Here is a 9,586-nt window from a genome sequence, read left to right as displayed (position 1 = left end):
ACACTGAATGCAGTGCCCCACTGGACTGGCTCCAGGGCAGCCCAATCTGGCCCACCCACTGACACTGATCCAGCCACTAGTGCCAAATGAGTTTGACGTCCCTGGTCTACTTCATGCTTTTAAATTTTTCCTCTAAACCTTGTCAATGGCCAGTGTTAGGGAAATGATACTGAACTGTCTAACCCTGAGAATTTACCACTTAGTTGAGTCAGTGGAGGCCAAATTATCTGCTTCTGCAGGAAATAAGTTTTTTATGGGGGCATTTCTGCAAACATTTCTTTCTGAAGATTTACCAGCATCATCCTAATGAAGGATTTCCTGTCTCAGAAAGACAGCTCACAAACCTGGTAGATCCTTTGTATTCCATGGAAGGAACTAAACCCCTACAGTAATTTTGGCTCCAGACAAATCACTGAACTCAATTTACTAGAAGGTTATGAGGTGTCACAGGGAAACCTTAATTCCATATTAGACAAGTTTTTCACAAGTTTTTTTAAGTATTTATTTAAAAATAAATACTTAAATATTAATTATTTTAATAAAAGAATCTCTCTCTGAGATCTACTAATGAGGAATCTATAGGCCTTATAGACCTATATATAGTTATAGACATCGATATTGATATAGATATAATTATATATTGTTAGGACTTAAGAATCATTTTAGGCAAATGAACCTGTCAAGTAGGTACATCAGTAATAATACATGTCATTCCTCATTGGTAGATCTCAGAGTGCTTTTTAGAAGGAGCTTGGTATCATATCCCCTTTTTAGAAAGGGAGAAACACAGGCAAAGAAAAGTGAAGTATTTTGCCCAAAGTCACTTACAGCCTAGGGGCAGGATGAAGACACAACTTAGGCTCAGGCTGGTATTCTAAACACCAGGAAACACTGTCTTGCATTAGCTGTGCAAAAACCATTGGCACTTGACAAGCTGCTTTCACTGTGTGGCAGCTTCGCGTGCAGTAGCTTATTTGAAGGGTGCGCACTTCCTTAGATATCCAGTCTGTGGTATACACAAAGCCAGATCCAATACCTATCCACATGCCACACATTTTTGCTCTTCCTTTAAATGCCTCCTAGCCTTGGGCAGATCCAGAGGGGGTCTGGTAATTTTATAATCTGTAGTAATTTTACAATTTATTTCCTGGTCAGTGATGAATGTACTAAATAGCATAGGACCCCCTACTAATCTTTGTGGAAATCCACTAGAAATTTTCCCATTGGCGACTGCTTTCTAACAAGTGTTAGTTAGCCATTTCTTAGTGCATTTAATGTGTGCTTTACTGATACTGCAAAGTGCTTATATTTTTAACTAGTATGTAATGCAATACTGATTCAAACACCTCACAAAACTATGTTGAATTTACACAGTTACCTTTATTAACCAAACTTGTAACCACAAAGAATGTCAAACAGGCATGATTTCAAGTCTATTTTTTCATAAAACTAGGTTGAATGATATTTAAAATATCTAGATGGGATCCACTTAATTAATGGATCCACATAATTAATGGAAATTCATATTAGTTTTTCCATTCCCCCACCCCCAACCTACACCCTCACTCCCACTAAGAGAAATGTCAGGCCAAACAGTTACCTGGGTCATCCTGTTTGAACATGCTGAATATTGGTATAACTTTAGAACACTATTGTCATCTGGAATTTTCTCAGTATTCTGAGATTTATTAAAAATTAACATCAGTGGGCAAGAGGTTCCCTCAGCCAGCTTTTTAGTGCAAGTAACCTGATGATTTAAAAATGGCTTATCCCTGAGCAGGTGTTGTTTAACATCATCCATGGTTACTAATAGACTGGAAAGTACTTAATCATTCTCATGTGATATGAGCACATAATGCTGCTTTTATTTTATTGAACATGTCTGCTTTTTCTACATCATTATTAAAAAAATCCTATCTCCAGTAGCTCTATTCCATTGATACAATTTCTTTTTCCCCCCAGTATATTCCAATTCTTTCTTATTGTTCTTATCCCTGCTAGTCATGGGTTTTTCCCCAGTGTCTTTGGATTTCCCTACACATTTTCTACACTTCATAAATTCTGATTCTTATCAGTTCATATTGTTTCCATTTGTTATATAATGCCTTTTTATTTCTAATTGCAACTTTCACCCACTAACACAGAACAGGCTTTTAGCCAAACTTGTCCCCTTTCCTGAGTGGGAACCTTGGTGTTTTAGTCATCTATTAAATCTTTTGTAAATGACTCCCAATTTTCATTCACATTTTTGTCTAAAATTTTCCTCCTATTTCATTCACACTTTCCTTCAGTTTTATTAATTAACCCGTTAGAAGCACCAAGTAGGTATAGGCTGGACTGTATTTTGTTTTCCCATATTATTGAATGCCAAGATTATGCAGCCACATGCTTTTAGTCCAGCGTTTAATTCACCTTTGTTTATCATTATGTTGAATGTAGTTTTAAAAACTGAGTTCCCTTATGTTAGATACAAATTTATTATTAAAACTCTAATGATATTTTACTGCTGGCTGCTATAGAAACTCAAATAATATTTTATTGCTGGGATATCCAGAATACTTCTTCCTAACTGAAGTACTCCCAAGACCACACATTTTTATTTCCACACATTACAGCCAGATGCTTAAAGAGTTAGTGCTCCAGTTCTATTTGTTGGCCTGTACAGACCCCCACCAATACCTCCTCCTGGGCTTTATTTGTTAGCACATTGACCCACATATCAATTCAACAAGCTCAGGGGGCTCCAGTTTATCAATAATGCAAATATAGGCAACAGTGGCTTTAAGGCAGGGTCTCATACACCCGTTTTTTACCCACCATATTCTTCCTAAATGAATTATATCCAGAGTTGTTCCAATTATGCATATCATCCCACCAGATTTCAGTAATGCTAACTACAGTATATTGAATTTCTTGTCACTAATGGATTCCTAGCATTCACATATTAGCAATTAGAAAACACCTTCCCTTTACACTCTTTGCTACATAGCTGCAATTTTCTCACAACATGCTGTGTGTGAATTTATATCACAGCTACCTTTTTAGCACCTTCCCTTTTGTGCTGCCATTTTGACACCTTACTGGCTGCTCAGCATGTCTCCAACTAAAAAGATTAGCACCTCATGTGTATAAGATGCAGACCATCATGTTTATAATACCCACCTCATGCTCCATAATACTACAATTTTCAGATACACACTGGTCAGACAGGCAATGATTCTCATGCATTAGCTTCTGTATACTTTTACTTGCAAGACTGGAGGATTCTCTAAAAAAATCACTTGGGCTACCTTCTACAGTCCTCATTCAAAAACCCTAACATTTTCTGTAATCTCCTTATTCTACTGTAAACTGATTACCGCACCTGTGGGCTCCTCCCAGCAGGTGTCCACTGGCTGAGGAACTTCTCAGCAAGTCCACAGCAATAAACAAAAGTCTTTAAACAAATAACACACACACACATCAACAACCATCTTGCTGTCCTGTCCTGGACATTTGGAGGGGACCCCTGTGGTTCAGGCCCTAGCACAGCCATCTGGCCCAACCAGGCAGTCTGCAGTTCAGTCTGCCATCTGCCTCCAAGTCACAACTGTTTCCTCACAGGTTGCTACCCTACAGCTTTGCTCTCTGGGGTTTTAAACTCCAGTGAGACACTCCCTCATCAGCAATCTTCCCACAGCTGCTGCTAACTCAGCAGGACTGGCTGCCCCCTCTTAAAGGGAAAGGCCACCCTGTTACATACACGTGATGCAAAGTCATTGGCTCTCCTATGTATCAGCAATTTCTATTGACCAGATTACTTTAGAATAACACTATCCTGTTGTTCTTAGCCCTACATTTTGTCTTGCTATAGATTACCAATGATGATTGCTTGCCTTTTCAGGATGGCTAAAGAACCTTTCTTGGTAGTTTCACATTGCGCAGGTGCCCAGAGTTTCAAATGATACAACCATATGTATATTCAATCATATGTATGTTCTAAATTAATTATTCCCACTGTGGCGTAGTTGGCTTCTCTGTAACTGGCTGTAGAATAAGAATATATCACAGATGTTTTGCACAGGGATGGGATCCAATATCTCCATATTAGGTTAGGACCACATAACTGAGAGAGCTGCCAAAATGTGTGCTTATGTATAAATCAACTTGAAATATTTTAAACATCATTACCAAAATGGCAGAGAATGTATGAAAGGGACCTGAAGAAAGTATCAGCTCAGTTCTCTCACTCTAAAAGACAAAAAAAATTCCAGCAGAGGTACTTTGGAATAGAAAAGGCGTTAGCACTCAGCCATCTCCTCTTTTAAGTACTGAAACTACTGAATCTTTAATTTGTTAGGGAAGAGATTATCTTGTTTGTCAAATTGCATGAACACCTGGATTAGGAGATCCTGACTGAGAAAGTAGTCTCCACAGTCAGGCAATAACATAATTCTGATATCCCAATGTATTTGACAAATCCCCTAGAGTATCTAAGGATCTGAAGTCCATTTTCTTGGGAAGAGAAGTCTCTTTGCCCTATAACATTGGCTCCCGGTCCATGGGAGGGCTGACTGCCAGACCAGAAGTGACTGGCACATTGTGGACCAGCAGCCAACTCTTTTTTATAATGAGTATAAAAAAGGGTTGGCTACCTGCCACAGTATGCTAGTCACTGCTGGTCTGCAATTTGCTGGTCCACAGTCACTTCTGGTCTGCAGTTTGCTGGTCCACAGCATAAAAAGATTGGGAACCCCTGTTGTAGTTGGTTAAGTCTTAAAAGGGTCCCTAACTGTCACATGACAGATTGGAGCAGATAATATAAGGAAGAAGAAGGTTTGAATCAAAGGTCTGCCTTTCCCTCTGCTGGCTAGCTAACATGAGGAATGCTTCTGGAGATTATTGCCTATCATTTTTTTATGCTTAAATCAACAGTAAAACAAATCCTGAAGAAAGGGGCTTAACAAGACTAGGCTATGAAGCTTTATTTCTGCTCTCTCCATAGGGAAATTGCCTACCAATTCACAAGTGGATATAGACATTTCCACATTTGGGTTTCAAAAAAATCAAGGCACATGAAAAAAGTGTTATTTCTAAAAGTCCAGATTAAAAAAGTTTGAGAGACGTAAAACAAATTTGTGACTAAGATCTGGCCTGCTCTAGAGGAAAACAAGGTTTATTAGAAACCTTGAAAAAAAATTCCCCCAAAGCTGAAAGATGATTTCACCTATTTCTCCATCAGCAAAGCAGAAGCCATAGTGTGTTAGAAACAATTTTACAGGTCATATTTTTGAACTGTACATAATCAACAGTAATAAAGAAGTTGCCACCATAAGGTTTTGATTCAGGGAAGTTCTTAAAGATTACTTAACTCTGAGTATGTCCCTTAGTCGAATAGGCCACATAAAAACCTACTCTTGTTCCTCATGAAGTTAATAGATGATTTGCCCAATTAAGTTGATTGTAAATCATGCTGATACAGCACAAGAGTTGTTTTTATGACACAAAGTCAGTATACTTCTTATGCTGAGGGTTCTAATATAGCCATTTCTGATGCCCCCAAAGCTAATATGTGTATGTCCTTTCTTGTTTTGCTATTACAAATTTCTGACCAAAAGTACTGTGAACACACTCAGGATCATCACATGCCAAAATAAAGAAAATACACACGTCAATGCAAGTTAGAACTGGTTGGTCTAGATCGCCCTATTCCAGTGGGAAAGCCCATAGGAATTCAATTTATTCATCAGAGTTCACTAAGGATCTGTGCAAGTGCCAGTGCTGCCAAGATGTAACTTTCACATTTACAGGATACAACAGAATATGTGCATTAAATATGCTCATTGGTGCCCTCTTCTATCCCTTCTTCCCAACCCTTGTACTAGCTCAGTAACTGCTCATCTTCCATGGTTCACTTAAAACTGGACATTTTGCAGAGCTGTGCATCCAGTTCTAGGAGGGGAATACCATATTTCTGATAGATCTGAGTAATTCAACATTTCTATATTTAAATTATATAAAATCTGAAATGCATACCTTTCAACGCACAAGAGTCATTCAAGCTTGAAAGAGGATGGATGACCTAATAATTAAGCAGTATTGAGGGGAAAAAAACAAGTTTCCTGCTGGCATTGCAGCAAACAGATTAATTAACATCTGAGAGGGTGTTTCCATTTCACCTATCTTCAGGAAAATACTATAATGTTTCTCTTCCTCCTAGGAGCACTCATGCAACAATGAAATTATAGTCCACAGCAAAACCCTTGCAGCTGTGAGTTGATTGTTAAGTCATACACTCACACTATGGTATATTTTATTGAACTTATTCTTTCAAAAATCTTTTATGCCTAAACCTTTTCATATGGACATATGGTAACCACTAGTTTATAGAAATGAAAACAAACCACTGTCACATTTTGGGCACTGTAACATCTATGGAACGTATATAAATATTAACCAGTTCAGAAGTCATGGCAAATTCTTACAGTATTTCAAAATAAATATGTCGATGGTAGGTGCTATAGGGCTTGGGTCCTCAGTATGATGATGCCCCCCTCCCCTGTTAATGGATTAAGTAGGTATGATAATTGTCTCCTTTGCCCCTCCCCGATGTTGTATTCCCACCTGCCACATCTTTAAGGTTTCTGGTTAGTATTAGCAGGAGGTTCTTGCAAAGAAAAAGTGGGGAAAAAATCACCTTGGATCACCTGGCCAGATGGATTTATGGGGCTCCTCCTTCCCCTTTACCCTGACCTTACCACACCTCAGTTGTTAAATCAAAGAAAGAAAACACAATAACTTCTCGGGTGACTTCTTCCCCAGGCAGAGCTGTACAAACCCCAGTCCTTCCAGACTTAAGGGGTCCAGGTTGCAGCCCAGCCACTGGCCTCACTTGGGACAATCTGATAAATCCACTCTGAAAATGTGCCTGGCTGCCACATGCACCAGTGGTGGCCTGCCGGTCTCCTGAGGTAAGTATGGGTGAATTCAACTTTCTTTTCTGGGGTTCTTCCCCTGTTTCCTCCCTTTCTTGACAAAATATTTTCCTTGTTCGTCTTTCTTCCCTGAGGTATAAAACCACTGAAGCACATCTATTACTTGTAAACTGTGTTCTTAAAGTTAAGGAAATTAAATCCCAAGAGCACACTTTTTCAGTGTGTTATGTACCATTAGGTGCCTCTGAGGTCAGGCCTCTTTGGTTCAAGATAGATTAAGTTAAACTTTGTCTGAGTCTGAATATGATCAGCCAAGCTTTGTTTTTTTTTAAATAAACTATTAGAACAGATAAGTGGTTTTCAACCTTTCTTCATCTGTGGACCCCTAAAAAATTATGAAAACCCCTTTGGAAATGTTGAGTGGAAGTACAGACCCCTTTGAATTGTAAGTGTGGGTATTCACATACTTTTGATTGATCATAGTCATCTTCCGTGGACCCCTTCGACATAGGGTCCACATACCACAGGTTGCAAACCATTGGAATAGATTATCGGAGCTAATTTGTGTGCACCTCAGATTTGGGAGACAATGCACTCTTAATTACAGAGGGGCAGATGGCCTAGTGGTTCAAGAATACTACAATTTCAGGAAATCTGAGTTGTATTCTTGCTTCTGCCAAAAACTTACTGTTTGATCTTGGGCATGTCAGCTAACCACCCCATGCCTCAGTATCCCCCATCTACAAAACAATTACAAGAATACAAACTTCACAAAGGCCTCTAAAAACCACATTCCTTAATGACTGCAGAGCCTTTTGTGACCACAGGAGGGTAGAGGCTATTAAGAATAATAGGTTTAATGGGCTATTAAGAATAAATACACGTGATTTGTGGAAGAAGTGGAAGAAATGTATCAGGACTGCCATTTTTATATTTCTAGGCCTGCTATTATTTTTAATCAAAAGGAAAGACTGAAAAAATGCCTGCATGCTGGAAAGATTGCCATCCCATTCAGCTGAAAATCTTTTAAGTCCAGGTCTGGAAAAATCTCACTAGCGTTGATCCTCTGTGAATGGCAGCAGATGTCAAAGACTTACAGGACTAGCTCCCTACTGAAAAAAAAAGCAATCTATGACAAAGTCTAGGTTTAGTCATACTGCAACTTTTTGTCTACACCAATCATGGAAAGGGGTTATCACAAACATCACATAGGCAATACCCTTTTCAGAATTCCTAGGCCCCTACCAGATGTGCAGGTAAAAGCACAATAAGATCTGATGCACAACCCACAGAATTGTGCTTCCTGCTATACCACACATGCATGGCAAAAGGCATGATTGTGGAATCGAGCATCAGATCCCATCATGCCTTATTGCCACTTCAGGGGGAGCTAAGGATTGGCAGCGGGAGCATACCATGCACTCCCTCAGCTGGGGGCTTGCAGCTGATGGGGCTACCAACTGCAGGGGTGCACCACGCCCTCCCATGGCTGGCAGCCCCACCATGCCCCATAGCTAGGAGCCCAGATCAGCTGACAGGGCTCCCAGCAACAGGAGTGCATTGTGCACCCCCATTGCTGTGAGCCCAATCAGCTGCAGCTCCCAGCCTTGGGGACACGTGGTGCACCTCCATTGCTAGGAGGCCAGAACAGCTGACAGGGCTCCCAGGGTGTTTTTACACATGCTCAGGGAGGGCGGGGGCAGAGCGCTTTAACTAAAGTGTCTCCAAAAAGAGCTGCTTTATCTAAGGCTCAATGAATGTGCTGTATTAAAGCACCCTTACCACCATTTTGAAATGTGGGGACACTGATACATGAGAGACAGAGGCTGGCTGGAACATGGTAATTACCACACTCCAGCAGACTCAATTAATTGAGTCTGCTCTGACACTGTAATTGCGGTGCATCAGAGCGGCCTCCTGGCTCCTGTACAAACACCCCCACACACAGGGGTGCATCTGCCACATGTTCAATTAATGTCATGATAGGAACTAGCCATGAAGTTATTACACATTTTTTGTGGAATAACTTTGTGGTTTATTCCTTGCTTTATAATGCCATTAATTGCTTTAATGTGTAGCTGGGTCACAACTTAAGACATGGTTAACTGGTTAATCATGTCTTAAGTATAACATGTGGCAGGAGCCTTAGGCAAAGACCTGGCACAAAGGGAACACATCTGCTTCAAGAACTGACTAGCTCTTGACAGAACAAACTTTCCTACTGCTTGTCACAGCTCCCTCAAAAAGACTTTATTAAAAAGAAAATAATTCTATGCATAGGCGCACGCATACACATACTCACAGACATACAAAAGGTGCTCCAAGACTAAAAGCATGCCCTCAAGGTAAGGAAAAGAAGTTTAAGATTATGCAACACCTTGTAAAAGCCCCTCTGATTACATCTATCATGATAGTTTCTAAATACTAGTCCTTCAAAACATTCTTCTATAGGGCCTTTTGCTGATCTGTCCTTCCTATTTTCCATTACTGGTAATCTCTTTGAACTATCTATGGAATCGTTCATCAACCCACCTAGCTGTGAGCACCATCTCTTGTTTGTTGGCACGAGAGAGATGGGCTTTGTGCTCAGGTTTATTATTGTAGGGTTGCTTGAACATGCTGTGCATGAGCGCATACACATGGGAATCATGTGTTGTCATGCAATTACTATG

The sequence above is a fragment of the Gavialis gangeticus genome, unplaced genomic scaffold (genome assembly GCF_001723915.1).
Source record: "Gavialis gangeticus isolate Ggan-Ray unplaced genomic scaffold, GavGan_comp1, whole genome shotgun sequence".
Lineage (NCBI taxonomy): Eukaryota > Metazoa > Chordata > Crocodylia > Gavialidae > Gavialis > Gavialis gangeticus.
The sequence above is the reverse complement of the archived record's forward strand: the minus strand, read 5'-3'. Positions refer to the sequence as shown.